The 20,559-nt window shown below is 42.6% G+C and overlaps 1 protein-coding gene across 1 annotated transcript in view; it reads right to left on the bottom strand.

Moving 5' to 3' along the window:
• The window catches only part of EXTL3 (exostosin like glycosyltransferase 3), a 122,898-nt gene extending 102,407 nt beyond the window's left edge, over positions 1-20,491 (bottom strand). Inside the window, exon 1 of the mRNA XM_047759744.1 lies at positions 20,395-20,491. The gene's annotated coding sequence lies outside the window, so the exon portion shown is untranslated. The remainder of the gene's footprint in view (positions 1-20,394) is intronic.
• Between the last annotated feature and the right edge of the window lie 68 nt (positions 20,492-20,559).

Below are 20,559 nucleotides of genomic sequence, written 5' to 3'. Positions count from 1 at the left end.
TGCTTTCTCCACTTATAGGTAAAATTTATAAGACTCTACACCTCAAAATAAACCTCTTATTGTATTCTAGAGATATGCTACTATCTTCATACTATCCACAAACAACCAACATAAAATGTGGTAAGTGGAAAAAGTATAAAACATTGCTTAAAGATATTATTTAGTGGAAAGACATTCCATGTTCATGGATTGGAAGATTTAATGTTAAGATGATAATACCCAAAGTGACATAAGATGACAATACCCAAAGTGACATACAGATTCAATGAAATCTCTATCAAAATCCCAAGGGCATTTTTTGCAGAAATGAAAAATCCAGGAGTTCCCGTCATGGCTCAGTGGTTAATGAAACTGATTAGCATCCATGAGGACGTAGGTTTGATCCCTGGCCTCGCTCAGTGGGTTACAGATCTGGCATTGGCGTGAGCTGCAGTATAGGTCACAGATGCGGCTCAGATTCCACATTGTTGTGGCTGTGGCTGTGGTATAAGCAGGGGGCTACATCTCTGATTCGACTTCTAGCCTGGGAACCTCCATATGCCATGGGTGTGGCCCTAAAAGACCAAAAAACATAAGCAAAAACAAAAAACAAAAAAGAAAAATCCATACTGAAATTCATACGGAATTGCAAAGGACCCAGAATAGCCAAAATAACTTTGAAAAAGAAGAATAAAGTTGGAAGACTCACATTGGATTATTTTAAAACTTATTACAAAACCATCTTAATGAAAACTGTGGTACCAGCTAAGAATAGACATACGGTAGTTCTCTTGTGGCTCAGCAGGTTAAGGATCTGGTATGGTTAATGCTGTGACTGTGATTACAGCTGTGGTACCCATTTGATGCTGGCTTGGGAACTTCTGCATACCACAGGCATGGCCAAAAAAAAAAAAAAAAAGGAATAGACATATAGACCAATGGAATAAACTTTAAAGTACAGAAATAAACCTCCACATCTATGGTCAACTGATTTCAACAAGGATGCTAAGACCAATCAAAAGGGAAAGTACAGTCTCTTCAAAACATTGTTTTAAGAGAACCAAATATCCACATGCAAAGGAATGAAGTTGACCCTTGCCTTATACTCTACAAAAATTAACTTGAAATGAATCAAAGACCTAAATTTAAGAGCAAATACTATAAAATTCTATAGTATATACTATAAAAGATGAAAACTTAAGGGTAAATTTGCATTACCTTGCATTTGGCAGTGGTTTCTTCTATATGACACAGGCAACACAAGGAAAACTAAATCAACTGGACTTCATGAAAATTAAAAGTTTCTGTGTACCAAAGGACACTATTAAGAGAATGAAAAGAAAATCCACAGAATGGGAGATATAAATTGCATATCATATATCCAATAAGGGCTTGATATACAGAATATGTAAACAATCCCTGAAGCTCAACAACACAAAAAGTTATTAAAATGGGCAAAGGAAGGAATAGAAAGGAGGGAGGGATAAATAGGTGAAGCACAGAGAGTTTTTAGGACAGTGAAACTATTCCATATACTACTATAATGGTGGATACATGTCATTATACATTTGTCAAAACCCATAGAATATACACCAAGAATGAATCCGAATGTAAATTATGGACTGTGATGTGTCAATATATTTTATCAATTGGAACACATGTACCTCTCTAGGGTGGGCTGTTGACTGTGGGGGAGGGGGTGGGGGGGTTGTGTGAGCAGCACATGGAATTCTCTGTACTTTCCACTCAAAGTATGCTTCAAACTGCTGGAAAAGCAGGGGCAAGGAGGAGAGGGGCAAAGTACCTGAACAGACATGTCTCTAAAGAAAATAAACAAATAGCCAATAAGCACATGTAAAGATGCTCAGTATCATTAATCATTAGGGACATGCAAATCAAAATCATTGTGAGATACTACTTCACACCCACTAGGATGGCTAAGTGTTTTTTGTTTTGTTTTGTCTTTTTGCCATTTCTTGGGCCATTCCTGTGGCATATGGAGGTTCCCAGGCTAGGGGTCTAATCGGAGCTGTTGCTGCCAGCCTATGCCAGAGCCACAGCAATGCGGGATCCAAGCCGCTTCTGTGACCTACACCACAGCTCACGGCAACACTGGATCCTTAACCCACTGAGCAAGGGCAGGGATCGAACCGGCAACCTCATGGTTCCTAGTCGTTAACCACTGCGCCATGACAGGAACTCCTAAATTCTTTTAAAATACGGAAAATAACAAGAGTTAGAGGGGACACAGAGAAATTGGTACCCTCAGACACCACTGGTAGGAATATAAAGCAGTATATCCACAATGAAAAACAGTTTGACAATTCCTCAAGAAGTTAAACAGAGAACTACCAGCAATTCTGCTCCTAGGTAAATACCCAAGAGAACTGAAAACAGGGGTTAAACAGATAATTGTACACTTTGTGTTCACTGTAGCATCATCCACAATAGTAAAAAGTATGAAATAGCCCAAATGCCCAAAATCGGGTGAATGAATAAACAAAACGTGGTGTATTTGTACAATGGACTATTATTCATCATTTAAAAGGAATGAAGTTCTGATACATGCTACAACATGATAAAACATTGAAGACATCACACTAAGTAAAAGAAGCCACACACAAAAGGCCAACGGTGTATAATTCTACTTACAAGATACCTAAAAGAAGCAAATTTAGAGACAGAAGAATGGTAGTTGCCAGGGGCTGGTGGAAGAAAAGAATAAGAAATTATTTGTAATTATTATTATTATTGCTAAATGATTACAGTTTTGCCATAATGGTGACACTTGCACAAAAATATGAATGTATTTGATATCATTGAGTTACACACTTAAGATGGTTAAGATGGAAAATTCTGTTATATATATAACAATTTTTTTTTTTTCTTTTTAGAGCCACACCTGCAGCATATGGAAGTTCCCGGGCTAGGAGTCAAATGCTGCTGGCCTACGCCACAGCTATGGCAACACTGGATCGGAACCGCAGCTTGCAGCAACACTGGGTCCTCCTGAATCCTCATAGAGACTACATCGAGTTCTTAACCCACTGAGTCACATTGGGAACTCCAACACAATTTTATTTATTTTTGTTTTTGTCTTTTGTCTTTTTAGGGCCACACACATGGCACATGGAGGTTAGGGGTCTCATTGGAACTGTAGCCACCAGCCTATGCCAGAGCCACAGCAACACCAGATCCCAGCCGCGTCTGCGACCTACACCACAGCTCATGACAACACCAGATCCCCAACCCACTGAGCAAGGCCAAGAATCAAATCCGGAACCTCATACTTCCTAGATTTGTTTCCGCTGTACCACAATGGGAACTTCTCCAACACAATTATTTAAAAAATAATAATAATAATCTGTGCTGGAGTTTCCATTGTGGCTCAGTGGGTTAAGGATCCAGCATTGCCACAAGCTGTGGTGGGGGTCGTAGATGCAACTCCGATTTGACCCCTGACCTGGGAACTTCCATGTGCCTCGGGTGGGGTCATAAAAAGAAAAAAGTAAAAAGAAATCTGTGCTAGCTGACCTGTGACCATGGGAATTAGAAACTGTTGTGACAGTTTACTAAGAGGAATATTGTTACAGTGTTTAAAGAAAACAGAAGCATGGTGGTCTAGATGAAGCCCAGGAAAGCTCAAGACAAAGTACTGATTAGTGTTTTTAAGGTACTAGATAAGCTGATTCTAAAATCCATGTGGGAGTTCCTGTCGTGGCTCAGTGGTTAATGAATCCGACTAGGAACCATGAGGTTGCAGGTTTGATCCCTGGCCTCAATCAGTGGGTTAAGGATCCGGTGTTGCTGTGAGCTGTGGTGTAGGTTGGCAGCTATAGGTCCAATTAGACCCCTAGCCTGGGAACCTCCATATGCAGTGGGTGCGGCTCTAGAAAAAGGCAAAAAGACAAAAAATAAATAAAATCCATGTGGAAGAACTAAGAATAACAAAAAAAATTTTTTTCATCGTGGCTCAGCAGAAACAAATCTGACTAGTATCCACAAGGATGCAGGTTCAATCCCTGGCCTTACTCAGTGGGTTAAGGATTCAGCATTGCTGTGAGCTGTGGTGTAAGTCACAGAGGCAGCTCGGATCTGGCGTTACTGTGGTTGTGGCATAGGCCGGCAGCTACAGCTCTGATTAGACCCCTAGCAAAAAAAAAAAATTTTTTTTTGTTTTTGAAAAAGAGAAAAACAAGGGAGCCCACCTCTCCCTGTGAGATATCAAGAGATGCATGGAAAGTTATAGTATTTAGACAGTGTGATCAATCCACCAAGGAAGCCCCAAGCAAACCTGTATGGAAACTTGGTATCTGAAGGACAAAACCAATCAGTAGAGAAAGAAGAATAAAGGGGCTGAACCAAGTGATTACCCATATGGCAGAAAAAGAAAAATCAATCCCTACATTACAGCAATCACAGAATAAATTCTAGATGGATCCCATGCTTAATGTGAAATCAAATTTTTTTTTAATTTTAGAAAAAAAATTGGGGAAAATATAAACATATTTTTTTAAAAATATTTCCCCCACTCCAAAATTAAGACTAAAAGAGTTCCCGTCGTGGCTCATTGGTTAATGAATCCGACTAGGAACCATGAGGTTGCAGGTTCAATCCCTGGCCTTGCTCAGTGGGTTAAGGATCTGGTGTTGCCATGAGCTATGGTGTAGGTTGCAGATGTGGCTCGGATCCCGCATTGCTGTGGCTCTGGTGTAGGCTGGCAGCTGTAGCTCCGATTAGACCTCTAGCCTGGGAACCTCCATATGCCGCAGGAGCTGCCCTAGAAAAGCCAAAAAAAAAAAAAGACTAAAAAGCACAAATAATGAAAGACTGTGAAATAATTGACTATGTTAAAATTAAACGTGTTTGTACATCAAAACACCCCATAAACAAAGGAAAAGACTTGGAGAAGATCTCTGCAAGGTAAATGATTGGTCAAGGATTAATAATCAGAATACACAATGAACTACTTCAACCAATGAGAAAAATAGGAACACAAAGATGCAAAAGCAAAGAATCTGAACAGATGATTCAACAAAGAGGATATACAAATGGCCAGTAAACACAGGAAAAAATGCTCAATCTCACCAGTAATCAGGAAAATACAGACAATTATGAGAGAGCATTTCACATGCTTCAGACTGACGGAGAAGCAGAAGCTGTCAGACACACCATCAACTAGCACAACCATCCTGGAGAGAAATGTGGCCATGTCCGTGTCACCAACATCCTAGAGAAACCCCTGCCCACATGCACAAGGAAATGGGTACGAGAATTGCCTTAGGGAGTTCTCATTGTGGCTCAGTGGGTTAAGAACCCAATGCAGTGTCTGTGAGGATGCAGGTTTGATCCCTGGCCTTGCTCAGTGGGTTAAGGATCTGGCATTGCTGCAAGCTGCGGCGAAGGTCACAGATGTGCCTCAGATCTGGTGTTGCCATGGCTGTGGTATAGGCTGGCAGCCACAGCTCCGAATAGACCCCTCGCCCAGGAACTTCCATATGCCACAGGTGCAGCCATAAAAAGAAAGGAAGAAAAAAAAAAAGAATGTGGTTCAGAGCACCACGTATGAAGGCACTCATCCATGCCTTTCCACATAGCAAGTGCCAGGATGATAGCATGCACTGTAGTGACAATTCAGGACGGTGGTGGCCTCTGGAAGGGAGGGAGGGAAGGAGGAGAGTGAAATATGAAACTGAGGAGGAGATTTCATCTACATCTATATTTTTTATTTAAAAAAAAGGAACTGGAGAAGAAAGGCAAAATGTTAAGTTTTGACAAAACTAAATTGTGAGTACATGATATTCTTTGTACTTTTCTGAATACTCAAAATATTTCATTACAATAATTTTTAAGTCTGGCAGTACTTATTCAGTATTACTTTGGAAGACATGAACATTCCAGGTTGTTGGGCAACTGCAGAAGAGCAGAGGAAGAGGGATCTTTAGAGCTGGAGGAGACCCATCTTTCCTGAAGATTCTGAACCAGGAAAGGCAGATGCCACAGCCCCAGGACATAGATCCAGAAGGCATCAACTCTGCTTCCCTCACCTGAGCCAGGCAGGATGACCAGCATCAAAGGAGGGTTCACTGGGAGCCCCCCTCAGTGATGCGCCTCTCTCAGGCTGTACCCCGACTCCTCCAACTGTGACCTCTCTTCTAAACATGGAGGGGCATCAGCTGTGATTTCTAGTTGATTTAGAGAAACTCTCTAAGCAGAGCTGTCATTTATTCCTTCTCTGATCATCTCCTGCAGAGATAATTAAGTACTTTAATACAAAATGAGGAAAACTCAAATTTCCTTCCCTCTCAACTCCTACAGCAGAGCACAAAATGTTGGCAAGGATGTCAAAAAAGAACCGTAAGTGAAAATGACAACCACCTATGATTCACCAAGGGAAGGGAGGAAGGCGGGGTGGTGAAGGGAGAGCTTTAGAGCCAGACAACCTGGTCTGAATACTGGCCCCTCCAGTCTCTCACCAACTTCATTTACATAACCTCTCAGATGCTCAGGTTCCACACTCTCAAGTAATAATAATCCCTACTTCACAGGATTAAAGAGAAAATCAGATTATATACAAACATCACTTATACAGTGGCTGGCACATAATACACTAATAGTAATAATGCTAATTCTTGTTATCAATAACCATGGAGTGGACCACACTGAATTTAATCTTTGCATCTGCTGGAACGTGTGCTTCATGATAACATGGAGTCTGTTTTGTTCACTGATGTTACCCAAGCACCTACAGCACTGTCTGGCCCATACTAAGCCCTTAACAAATGTTTGTTGAACGAATGAATGTGAATCTCAGTATTTGACACATATGAGAGCTTACCATGTGCTGGATGTTACACATTTTATATCTCATATAAACAACAACAATGTATTACACTATTCAGTTTATAAAGGAGGAAATTGAGGCCCAGAGAAATTAACTTCCTTCTTCAAGCTCACAGAGTTAAATGGGAGAGCCAGGATTTGCCTCCTGGTTGTCAGTTTTCAGATATCGGTTGAATTAATGGGTAAGTAATGGCTTAGAATCAACCTGACAATTTAGCACATATTCACAATAGTTAGGGTCAGAGTGATGAGGTACCCTGGTTGGCTAGCTGGGTTGTTACTAATAACATAAGCAATGAACGACTGTTAAGTTAGTACTTACTACGTGTATCATTGCTTTGTGGCAGGGAGTAGGCATGTTTCAGGCCAGGAATGGAGCTTGCTCATGTTTTCAACACCTCTGCTGGGGCAGTAGTGAGAGGGGAGTTCTCCACATTTTACAGAGAAAGTTCCTGGACAAGATGTGGATACACTGTCCCAAGGTTATAAAGAGATTTAGTAACTAGAAATAAAACCCAGTCACCTCCTCCCTTCTCGCAAGACTCTAACTTATCACAACTTGATTTGGGGTCCCCTGAAGCTAGGAAAAAAGTGCTATCAAGGCAAGAAAGTAGAGGAAATGTTTTCCTTAAGACCTTAACTATTAACCTGTTTATTTACAATCAATTACTTCTGGAGAAAAAACTCGCATACAATAATGACATTAATTAAAACTATTTTGTTTAGGGCAACTTTTTTTTGGCCACCCCTGCAGTCAATTCAGTTCCATTAACTGAAATGATCAGTTAAAGCAGGGGTCATAATGAAAAGAGACACTGACGTTTTATTTTATTTATTTATTTATTTATTTGTCTTTTCTAGGGCCTCACCTGCGGCATATGGAGGTTCCCAGGCTAGGGGTCTAATCCGAGCTGAAACCACCAGCCTACACCAACATCAGATATGAGCTGCATCTGCAACCTACACCACAGCTCACGGCAACGCCAGATCCTTAACGCACTGAGTGAGGCCAGGATCAAACCGGCAACCTCATGGTTCCTAGTCGGATTCGTTAACCACTGAGCCACGACAGGAACTCCATGACATTTTATTTTAAATGAACACTTTGTTCCCCGGCCAGGGATCACATCTGAGCAGGGGCTGCTCTCTAAGCCATAGCTGCAGTAACATCAGATCCTTAACCCACTGCACTGAGCCAAGGATTGAATCAGACAATACTGGATCCTTAATCCCCAGTCCCACGACAAGAACTCCTGGGGTAGCTTTTAATTTAAAAATAACATTACAGAAGTTTGTTGTAAAAAAGCTTAAAATATAGATAACAATGAATTCGTTTACTGCCATATAATCTTTATGTATATCCTCCTAGTCATGTTTGCATATTTACCTTTTCCAAAAATGGGTTGAAACTATACACATTTTATAGCTTATCTTCAAATTAATAAACTATTTTTATATTTCAGTAAATACATTATTTTTAATAAAAGTGGAATGTCATTGTATTTACATGTTAAGTCCTTGAAAACTGAAGGTTGAAAATTCAAGTTATTCCTTATTCCTAATTCTTCCCCATTATACACTAAGCTGAGATGAAGACGGTAGAGCTAAATTCTTTGTTGCATGTGTTTAATTATTTCCGTAGGATAGATTTCTAGAAGTTAGACTCGCTGGGTCAAAGGGTGGCATTTGGAATTTTTTAAATGAAGCACAAACATCTGTTTTAAATATACTTTGAACTTATCTTTCACTTCCTTTTTCATTTCTTTTTTAGTATCAAGAACTGTGACAAATACATGGCAAGCCCCCTAGGGAGACTGGCTGATCATCTCATATTTTTCTTTTCTCTCTTTCCTTTTTAAAAGGAACGACGTCTGGAGTTAGGGAGAAGGGAGACGTCAAGATGAAAACAAAATAATGTTGATTCAGAGACAGAAAGACTAGTTGGCCCATGAAGAAAGACTGGTTGGGGGAGTTGCCTGGTGGTCTAGTGGTTAGGATTTGGTGCTTTCACTGCTGCAGCCCGGGTTCAATCCCTGGTCTGAGAACTGAGTTCCCACATCAAGCTGCTGCATGTGAAAAGAAAGGAAAAGAAAAGCAAAGAAGGAAGGAAGGAAGACTCAGTTGGCTAGGAAAATAAAATCCCATCATCAGAGGCACATGCAGAGTACTACATTAGGCCCCATGGTAAGATTTACAGGAAATGAAATACACAGGTCCAGTCCCAGCCCTTGGGAAGCTTAAAATTCAGTTCAAAAGCAAAATGACAGCCGCATGAAAGATTCAGCTGCACAAAACAAGTCTACCTAGATAGAAGGATAGGTAATTTGGTTAACTGAAATAATCAGTTAAAACAGGGGTCATAATGAAAAGGTACACTGAACGTTTTATTTTAAATGAACACAAAGGAGTTCCCGTCGTGGCTCAGTGGTGAACAAATCCGACTAGGAACCATGAGGTTGCGGGTTCGATCCCTGGCCTTGCTCAGTGGGTTAAGGATCCAGCGTTGCCGTGAGCTATGGTGTAGGTGGCAGATGTGGCTCGGATCCCACACTGCTGTGGCTCTGGCATAGGCCGGCAGCTATAGCTCTGATTCGACCCCTAGCCTGGGAACCTCCATATGTCGAGGGAACGGCCCAAGAAATGGCAAAAAAGACAATAAATAAATAAATAAACATAAAGACATTCTGTACAAAATAGGCCAATTAACTGAAACTTCTTAATGCTTCGGTCAACGGGTTCCAGCATTGCCTTAATTTAAAAAAAAGTTTACATTAAAAAATTTAATATAAAATTATTTTATTAAAATTAAAAAATTTCCCCCATATTTGTTTTCCCTCCAATACCCAATTCTACTACAATTCTCTTTAGAAAGTTACTCTTACCCTGTCTTTTCCAAACTTCGATGTGTTTTTATAGAAACAATTCTCTCTCTTTTTATGGCTATACCCACAGCATAGTTCCCAGGCCAGGGATTGAATCTGAGTTACAGCTGCAACCTACGCTGTACCTGTGTCAACAACAGATCCTTTAACCTACTGTGTTGGGCTGGAAATCAAACCCAAGCCTCTGCAGAGACCTGAGCCACTGCAGTCAGATTCTTAACCCACTGCACCACAGTGGCAACTCCAGAAGCTATTCTCTTTTTAAGCTCCTATTTCCTACGAGACATTAGGCACTAAGCCTCACAGTTCATACAAAGAGTTAAACCAAAGTCTGTTACTCCTCTTTTTTTTTTTTTTTGTCTTTTCGCCTTTTTCTAGGGCCCCACCAGCAGCATATGGAGGTTCCCAGGCTAGAGGTCTAATCAGAGCTATAGCCACCGGCTTGCGCCACAGCCACAGCCATGCCAGATCCAAGCCACCTCTGCCACCTACACCATAGCTCACGGCAATGCTGGATCCTTAACCCACTGAGCAAGGCCAGGGATAAAACCCGCAACCTCATGGTTCCTAGTCGTATTTGTTCACCACTGAGCCACGATGGGAACTCCTGAAGTCTGTTTCTCAGGTGTGTTTCTCATGAGTGTTTCTCAGGTGAAGTCCAGCTAGCATCTACTCTATAATTACCTGAGGGGAAACAGTGGAACAAGGGGATCCAGTGAGTAACTTCTGGTTCTTCAGGGACCACTGACATACAGCAGCAACCCTACCTGTGAGGACAGACTCTGGCTACCTGGCCATCTATGGACCAGGAAGATGTTCATCCTGAAAACCTGTCCGTATCCACTGAGATGCACAGGATCGGCAAGTACATTTTAAAAGGTAAAATATCTGAGGCTATAGGCGATAAGGTTCCTTTGAATTAATTTGAAACTAGCACTATCAAAAGTGCTGATACCACAGTGAAGAGGCCACCACTCTGCACTGAAAGTCAGCAGCTCTAAGTTCTAGTCTAGGCCACCAGGAATAGCTTCATGGTTTGTACAAGTAACTGAGGCCCCCTGAGCACCTGCTTCCTAATGGGTCAAAAGAAGTGAATTAGTGCAGGATGATTACAAAGATCCTCCTCAATCCTAAAACTCAACTACTTTTTAAAGAGGACCAATAAGCACATCAAAGACAAAAGTAGTAGCCGTTTATCGATGTGCTAGTAGCTTACTGAATCGATCTAGATTCTGAAATCTAGAAGACAACTGGAAAATCTCCTAGCATGATCACAACCCATTTTAAGTTTTACGATTTAACAAATATTTATTGAATGTCTATACTCTGTGATGCTGGGGATATTACACAAAACAAGGGAGATATCTGCCTTTGTGGACTTCACAGTCTGCAGAGGGATACAGACAATCGGATAAACAAAGACATTAAAGTGTGGTCACTGCTAAGTTGGAAAAAGCAGAGTGTTCTTGCAGGAAGAGTATGTGCATAAGGCAGCATGGGAGGGTTTTCTCAATACCAGATCTATCTAGAGTGGGACCTGAATAGAGAAGAAGAGGCTCAGTGGGGGGGCGCACTGTATGAAGAGGGCAAAGCTGGGAGGGAGCTGGCTAGCCTAGCACCCGTGAACTGCCTAGAATAAGGGATGATGTGAAAAGAGAAGTAGGCAGGAACTGGATCATGCGAAGCCTTCCAGAACATAACAAGGAATTTTGTCTTTGGCTACCTATCATTTGGGGGAGGGGGCGGGTGGAGAGGCGGGCATCCCATAACATTTTCCAAAGATGACCCTGGCTGTGATGTGAAAAGGAGGGCAGAGGGCAGCAAGACTTGGGGCAGAAAATCATGGGGATGGAGCTCCCGCTGTGGCGAAACAGGATCAGTGGCATCTTGGGAGTGCTGGGTCACAGGCTGGATCCCCAGCACAGTGGGTTAAGGATCCGGCATCGCCGCAGCTGTGGCTTAGGTCGAAACTGCAGCTCAGATCTGATCCCTGGCCTGGGAACTCCATGTGCTGTGGGGCGGCCAAAAATGAAAAAAAAAATCACGGGGAGGCTGTTGCAGGAACATAGACGGAAAGTGGTGATCTGAAGTACAAGCCTGGCAACAGGGATGGAGAGAGATTTAGAAGATGGACCAGGACTTGGTGATTAGGATTGGGGGAACAGGAGTCAAAAATGATTTCTAGATTTTCAACTTAAATTGGGTAGAAATTTTTCCATTGTTTTTCCTAAGAGGATTGGCTATAAGCCCAGAGTTGCTGGCCAGCGTCTTACCATCATTTAGAAAAAGGCTGCCTGAGAATGTAGCCAATACAGAGGAAAACAAAGCTAAGAGACGGAGTGATGTTCTTCTTTGACGTCTCCGGACCAGCTCTCCCAGATCTACTCCTGGACTTTTCAGGCACGTGAATCAATGAATTTCCCTTGTGGTGGTGTTCGCCCATGGTAACATTCTGGTTGGTTGGTTGTTGAGTTCAGTTTGGGTTGGGAGTCTGGAGCTTGGAGCCAAAAGAATCCTGGGACAAGTGGGCACGGTGGGAGTAAAGAGCCCAGAGTAGAACTACTGCTGAAGCAACACAGGAAGATGAGCTCCCAGAGAAAGAGAGAGGAGAGGAGGAAACCGGCAAAGCCCAGGGCCAACAGAAGAGAAGTTTTCAGAAAAGAATGTGGGCAGTAAAGCAGAACACTCTAGAGAGATAAGGTAGGCAGGGACTAATGTAGCCTTGGGCTTGGTCATAAGGCAGTAGTTGGTGGCCTTGATAGGATGGTGTCTGGGCACATGAGCCAGACTGCAAGGGTGAGGAGTCGAGGTGAGGAAGGAGAATAGAAACAACTCTAAGTCAAGAAGCTGAGCTGCGAAGGGGAGGGCTGCAGGGGGAGATGCTTTTGGATGAGGTGGGAGAATGTGTGAAGGTTAACAGGAGGCAACAGGAGAGGGAACAGTCAGCTGAGGTGGGGGAGGTCCCTGAGGAGGGAGGAGGTCCAGAGCATGGGCCAAGGCACAAGATTTCCAGGCCTCTTCAAAGGAAGGACACCTCTTCTGCTGGAACCAGTTGAACAGGGAAGGAGAAGGACATGGGAAGAATTAACTGGACGTCTTGGCATGGCAGCAGGAACTCGATGGCGTGACCGTCGGATAGCCTCCCTCGTCTCCATGGAGCAGTGGGCAGGGTCCCTTATTGAGAGCAAGGAGAACCTTGGGAGCGGGAGGCTTAAGGAGAACAGAGGCCATTTGAAATTCTGCTGTGGAGACTAGCAGAGACTAGGAAGGTACAGAAGAACTGACTGGAAGCTACAAGGACCCACTGGGTGACAGAAACCATTCCATAGTTTTCCCCCAAATCTGGTTAAGTCGAGGAAAGGATGGAATCTGAAAGTCAAGGGTAGATTATAGTGAGAGACAGCTGATTTATAAATGGTCTCTTCTATCAATTAAAAAAAGTTCTTGGCGTTCCCGTCGTGGCGCAGTGGTTAACGAATCCGACTAGGAACCATGAGGTTGCGGGTTCGGTCCCTGCCCTTGCTCAGTGGGTTAACGGTCCAGCGTTGCCGTGAGCTGTGGTGTAGGTTGCAGATGCGGCTCGGATCCTGCGTTGCTGTGGCTCTGGCGTAGGCCGGTGGCTACAGCTCCGATTCAACCCCTAGCCTGGGAACCTCCATATGCCGAAGGAGTGGCCCAAGAAATAGCAACAACAACAATAACAAGAAAAAGACAAAAGAAAAAAAAAAGTTCTTGTGTACGGGGGTAGTTTTCATTACTGATCTCAAAGAGGAACTCTGAAGTCTGCTGATCGGACACTCATCTTTTCTGCATAGTTAACTGCCAACCTGATGAAGATATGCCACAGGAAGATCTCACAAAAATGATATGACAGAGCCCAAAGGGGCCGGCAAGATTCAGCAGACTGAAATGAGAATGAATCTGGGTCTAAAACACAAACCAAAACCCAAATTGTGCATGTGAAATAAAGCTCTTGAGATCTCAGTGACCACTCAATTAAGAGATCAAACTTACAGTACTCTTAGGAGCAGACACAACCCTTGGGTTGAACAGATACCAAATACCAAAAGGCCAGTAGATAAGGTCATTTTCAGTGTCAAGACAGACGTTTCAGTTGAGAGTGATTAATATCTCGTGGGAGATAACCATCTTTGACCTCATCTACTAATCACATTTGTCATCTCACATTTGTCATCCTTATATGTAATTTCATCTTCAACAAAGGTTTGGGGCCACATTGTCTCAGCTTCTCCTGAAATGTCTTCTCTGAATTTTCATGTAGTCTTGTGATACCTACCTTCAGAGAGGTATGATATAAACATTGAATAGTGTTGTCTTTCAGAGTTGAGGGAATCTCCTACTGAATTATTCAATATTCTTTATAAAGGAAACCAATCAAAAGAAAAAAACACAAGCAGGGACTTGGTTATCCTAGGCCTTCCCTGCCTGGATTTTCTTTTATATGTTCCACTTTTTACCTATCATTTCCAAGTTAATGAGCTGGAAAGTTTACTCCTCCTGGCCTTTCAGAGTACTCTGGTTCTCCTTCTCATCCATCACACATCTAGATTACCATGTGCCAGAAGCAAGGTGATGCACTAAAAATGACATCATCACTAACCTTGCCTTCATAGACAATGCCCATTCAGAATAACAGGTACTGGGATAAGAGGCAGAGGGGGTGAAAAGGTGGATGGGATCATTTCTTTCAAGATGGGCAGAAAGAGTCAGGAAGGCCTCCTGGAGGAGGTGACATTTCAGCAGGGTCTTAAAGGATGAGAATTTCTCCAGGCAGGAAGATGCGGAAGAGTGGAAAGCAGAGGGAATAGTGGAATGTAAAAACCCATGAAATGGGGAACAGGCTTACTTCTGGGGGCTGCAGGTTGCACCCCATGAGGGGAGCACAGGGTGCGAGGAGAAGTTGGAAGATGAGTCCAGGCAATTGAGAAGGGCCCAGACCAGACACTGCCTGGCTTAAGAGCAGTTAAGAAGTTTGAACTTTATCCTGGTGCAGGTGTGAATCAATCATTTTTTCCCTTGGCTTATCTTAGAAAAGGTTAGAATTGCTGAAAGAGAATTTTTGCTAAAGCACAAAGGGAAAAGCAAACAAACACAAAACAAAAAGCAAACAGTAAAAAGCATAAAAATGAACAGCTCCCAGATCCCAGATTTCTTAGCTACTTCATTAAGTTCTAGCCTCAGAGTAGAACTTGTACACAGATGGCTCAACCCAAGCCCCTGTTCCCTCCTCAACCCATCCATGTTGGCCCTGGAACGGCCTACCAGTCCCTTTGTCCACCGGTGCAAACATGAGGCCGATGGAATTTCTGCTCCTCCCAGATTCCACCTCTTTTTTTTTTTTTTTAAGTTGAAGTATAGTTGTTTCCAATGTCATGCCAATAACTGCTATACAGCAAAGTGACCCAGTCATACACATATATACATTTTTTTAAAATATTCTTTTCCACCATGATCTATCCCAGGAGATTGGATTAGTTCCCCATGCTCTAGAGTAGGACCTTGTTGTTTATCCATTCTAAATGCAATAGTCTGCATCCACTCATCCCACTTCTTAATATTCGCCCTGGGCAGTCTGACTTACACTGAGGTTGACCGAGCTTCTCTGTAGCTGCCCTTGGAGGTCTTGTTCTGGATCGGAGGTCAGCAAATGCTTTCTGTAAAGGGCCGTGTAGTAAATATTTCAAGTGTTGGAGGCCAAACGTATTTCTGCCACAGCTACTCAACTCTGCTGGTGTAGCATGGAAGCAGCCACAGACAACGTGTAAACAAAAGGGGATGGCTGTGTTCCAATAAAACTTTATGAACATTGAAATCTGACATTTATATCATTTTTTGGCCACATCCATGGCATGAAGAAGTTCCCAGGCCGGAGTTCCCATCGTGGCGCAGTGGTTAACGAATCTGACTAGGAACCATGAGGTTGCGGGTTCGGTCCCTGCCCTTGCTCAGTGGGTTAACGATCCGGCGTTGCCGTGAGCTGTGGTGTAGGTTGCAGATGCGGCTCGGATCCCGCGTTGCTGTGGCTCTGGCGTAGGTCGGTGGCTGCAGCTCCGATTCAACCCCTAGCCTGGGAACCTCCATGTGCCGCGGGAGCGGCCCAAAGAAATAGCAAAAAAAAAAAAAAAAGAAGTTCCCAGGCCAAGGATCAAACCTGTACCACAGCAGCAACCTGAGTCACAGCAGTGGCAACACTGGATACTTAACTGCTAGGCCATCAGGGAACTCCAACTTTTATATCATTTTAACTTATCATGAAATATTCTTATTTTGATTTTTTTTTCAACCATTCAAGTATGTAAAAACCATTCTTAGCCCACCAACTGTACAAAAACAGGTGACAGGCCAGACTTGCCTTGAGGATTACAGGCACTAATTCCCAAGGCAAAGACAGCCTCTTCTCTTCTACATCATCAGTTTATTACTATAATTGATACTAATAATACTAATGTATGACACTCATCGAGCGCCTACTAAGGGCCAGGTGATAGCTACCATAGCTGCTTTGAAGAATAAATAAAATGCCTGTAGAGCACTGAGCATAATGCTGGCTCTGAGCTAAGCATGCCAACTGTCAGCTACAATAGATGAGAAGCACCTCTGTTGAAACTTTGGGCAAGTGGCAGCCATTATTTGAATGGATTGGAAAAACCTGAATGCTATTAGAGGTTTAAGTTGGACTCAACACAATGTTAGATATCTTGAATAATAAACTCAATAATAGCTGACAAAAATTGCTAGCTTCTCCAGGAATTCCCTGGTGGTTCCTTAACCCTACAGATCTGGCATTGTCACTGCTGTGGTGTGGGTTCAATCCCTGGCCCTAGAACTTCTGCATGCTGTAGACGTGGCCCCAAAAAACCATTTTTTTAAAAAAAAAAAAAGGAAGTGTCTTTAAAAATTGTCTAGCTACTCTTACTATTGTTTATTATTGTTTATATATCTTGCCTCTGATGAGTAAAATGACTCATACAAGGTAGATATTAATATCCTATTAAAGATGAGAAACATTAATTTCTGAAACCACCTAGCCAGTAAGTAGCAGAGCTGGGATTTGAACCAGATTTCCCAGATTTCTCTGACTTCAAAGGCAATGCCCTTTCCACCACATCACAACCTCCTGTTTAGTTTATCTGAAGTTAAACCACTGGCTTGGTCACTAATCAGCAACAGACGGGACCATCCCCAGAGCCTGCCACCTTGTGTCAGGATTAGCACTGGAATGATCCCACTCTTGCCTCAAACCTTAAACACCTGTTGGACCTGTTGGACCTCTGCTTTCCTGCCAAGGGATCCTCTATCCCATGAGAATGGTAACAATGACTCTGAAAGTTCTTCCTCCCTCCCAGCCTCTTAAGTCTAGCTTTCCCTCCAGCGTCAGAGTGGGCTCCATAAAGCAGATTCAATCCTGCCTCTCCCGCTAGGCTAGGGGCTCAGTGACTGCCCTCGTCAGGCCCTCTTCTCGTCCATCTATTCCTCAGATCTTGCCACTTTATCTCCATGACTTTGTTGATGATTTTCCACTCCATCTGGAGCACTCTTCCCCCTGAGTCCTGGCTAAAAGGTTGTCATCCTTGAATGACTATTTTCCAACATTTCCAGACCTTTTGTGTCTCCACCAGGCTAGACTTGCAGCCCGGGGCACCAGGAGGCAGATATCTATCCCATACCATGCACACAAGTCTTTCTCATTATCTGTGGGTTGATTTCCCCAACTAGATCAGCTTCTTGAAGTCAAGGGTTAGATGATTCATCTTTGCATTTCCAGTCTCAGCACAGTACTAGAGCGTTTACTGAATATCTGAATATGAAAAACAGGGTGGTGTTTTTATTATTAGAAAGTTGGAACAGTTCACAGATGATTAATTATTGAGTTAGAATAACTGCTTCTATAGTCACCCATTACATGACTCTATGATTAGAATTAGTATCATTATATAATGAAGAGGGTTTTAAAATTAGCACTACAAAGGATGGAAGCAAAGGGGCAATACTTCAAGGTACTTTTCTCTAGCCCTTTCTCCCTCCAAAATTATGGGGGGAAGGAGTTTAAATCGACCTTCTCAGGTCTTTGTGGTTCTTTTGAGATGATTTTACGTCCTTGGTGTCTGAGAAATAGCCTGCCTCCAACATGCACAATCCTGATGACCAGAGCCTCAATAAGAGATCATCTTCAAAGCTATTTCTCATGAGTGGGCTAAAGAAATAAGAGCCCTCTTGCACTTAGTAGGTGCTTGCTAAGTATCTGCTCTAGAAATGGATTAATGAGTTGCTTGTTTGTGTTAATTCCTATAAACAGCCTGTGGCTGGAGGTCAGTGATTTAATTTACCTGCTTTATAAGCAAGAACTGTGCCAGCTGTGCTGGCGTTGAAATAATCACGGCATTAAAAGGTTGTAAAAGCAATGGGACAATTGTTTAAATTAACCTAAAGTGAGTATATAGTCATTGCAGTTGATGTGGGAATCATCTGATCTGCTTATTTTTGATGAGCCCATGAATTTGTATTTAAGTTTCTTACTATGGGTGTGTCTTTCCACATGAATAAGTTAAGGCCTTAATTGATGCTTGCAATCTTCTGTGCAAAGTTATCTTCAGCGTATCCTTAAACAGCTCCTTTTAAGCTTCAAACAGTGCCCTCTAGTTCTTATGAGTGTTGTTGATTATTAATAACTTTCTAGGTTTTGGTTTTAGCTTTAGAGTTTATTGCCACTAAATGAGGACCTCATTCATGGTGGGAATCACTGATGTATACTAGCTAAGACAACTTTTTTCTTGCTTTTAATCTTTTAAAGATTTGTATCATTTAATTCAAAAATACACAATGGGCTTTTAAGTGACTATTAGTGCTAGATTTGCAAAATACAAATATTTTCCAAATAGAAAATATTATACATCACAAAAAATTCATAATTTCGTATTTGATGAACAACTGACACTTTAGGGTTAAGGATCATTAAGAATTTCTGCTTGGGAGTTCCTGTTGTGTCTCAGCGGAAACGAACCCGACTAGTATCCACGAAGATGAGGGTTTGATCTCTGGCCTTGCTCAGTGGGTTAAGGATTCAGCGTTGCTGTGAGCTGCAGTATTGGTTGCAGTACCCACTGTAGAACAGTGGGGTAAGAATCCAACTGCAGCATGTAGGGTCACTGCAGAGGAACAGGTTAGATCCCTGGCCCTGAGTAGAAGGTTAAAGGATCCAGCATTGCTGCAGCTGTGGCTTGGATTCAATCCCTGGCCCGTAAACTTCCATATGCCATGGGTGCAGCCATTAAAATATATATATATATACATATATATACACATATATATGTGTGTGTATATATATATATATATATATACACACATATTTTCTTAACAAAGAGGGAGAATCTTACCTTCTCTCCTTGGGCATAGGTGAGGTGTAAGTTGAAAGAATTTTCTTGTTTTTGACTGTTAAATCAAGAGGTGTAAACAGCAAAAAAAAAGAAATCCGTGCTCATTCACAGAATTTTACATTTGGTAGGAAAAATAAAGTTACTTTAATTGTTCAAACTTCTCACAAGCAGAAATGTTTTAGATCAAAGCTTGCTCAACTTCCTATTGTCTACTTTTGCTATCAGCTAATCCATTAATTAGGATCACATTCACCTGAAGAATATATCTTTTAGGTAGTTTTCTTGCTTGGATTTCACAATTCAATCAACTGACTTTTATGGGAATAGATTATTTGACAGGGTGAGGGTTTCAAAGAAAAATATAACTTCTAATATTTTATTTTATTAGGGCTAGGAATCAAGAACTAAAGTGCTTTCCTGAGCCTTTAGAAATGGGCAAAGGGGAAGTCACCTTAGAATTTCAGGTTTCAGATTGAGATTATTTTAGAGTGGTATTATTACCAAGGGAAACACTGGGGTAACCCGAAGTGAGACAGAATGGATGGAGCCACACAGTGTGACCCAGAAAACAGGCTGAGGCACACAAACCCCCACAAGCTTAAGCTATCCCAGGTGCTCCCATATTCCAGGGCTTTCTATCTGCCAAACTTTATATTTTCAAAAACTCAAACTGTGATATCCTCAAATTAAGGTCAGCTGTGCTGAGGTCCTCAGAGGTGTGGCGGCAGGACTGCTTGGAAGCAGTGTCCTGGAGAGCAATCTTGGGGTGTGGGATAGAACTTGAGGGCACCCACTGGCTTGGATCACAAGACAGCCACCTCCTGATGGCTAAAGCGTGGCAGAGGCGGGTACGAGAGATGCCACTCACTAAGAACCCAAAACAGCAGTGACTCAGGACCTCCATCCACACTGAGGATTCAATCCCTACGGACATTAATATTTTTCAGGAGTTTTCACACAGGCACACATCTGAAGAAACCCAGCCCACACCCATACAAGTTTTTACACATTCTAACCCCACCTCGGAGTTTGTCTATCTTCCCAAGACAGGAAGGATGAACCATGAGCTTGAAATTACTCTAGCACACACTCTCTCAATCAGGCTTCCCAAAGCCCAACAGAGTCTAGGAGGTCTGGGAGAATGAGACGGAAACAAAAGAGTTTTAAAATAGATTGCTTCACGCAAACCTGGCTGCTCCACCTCTAATCGTTAGCAACGGTAAGACTACTCCTGTTGGCATTATTAAGAAAAGACTTCACCCCCAAAAAAGGATGGTCCGGAAGAGCACCCCTACCTTACTACACCGCCAGGTGGACCAGACTCCGAGGCTGGAGAGGGTGCGAGGTGAGCAGGGATAGCTGCGGGCGGGAGTGGAGCACCAGCCGAAGACCGCGGCGGGCCTGGCCCCGCCCCCAGGAGCCCCGCCCCTCAGCCGCCCGCAAACCCCTCGGGCCCGGCA

Source organism: Phacochoerus africanus, chromosome 15 (genome assembly GCF_016906955.1).
Source record: "Phacochoerus africanus isolate WHEZ1 chromosome 15, ROS_Pafr_v1, whole genome shotgun sequence".
Lineage (NCBI taxonomy): Eukaryota > Metazoa > Chordata > Mammalia > Artiodactyla > Suidae > Phacochoerus > Phacochoerus africanus.
This window is presented reverse-complemented; position numbering and strand designations above follow the sequence as displayed.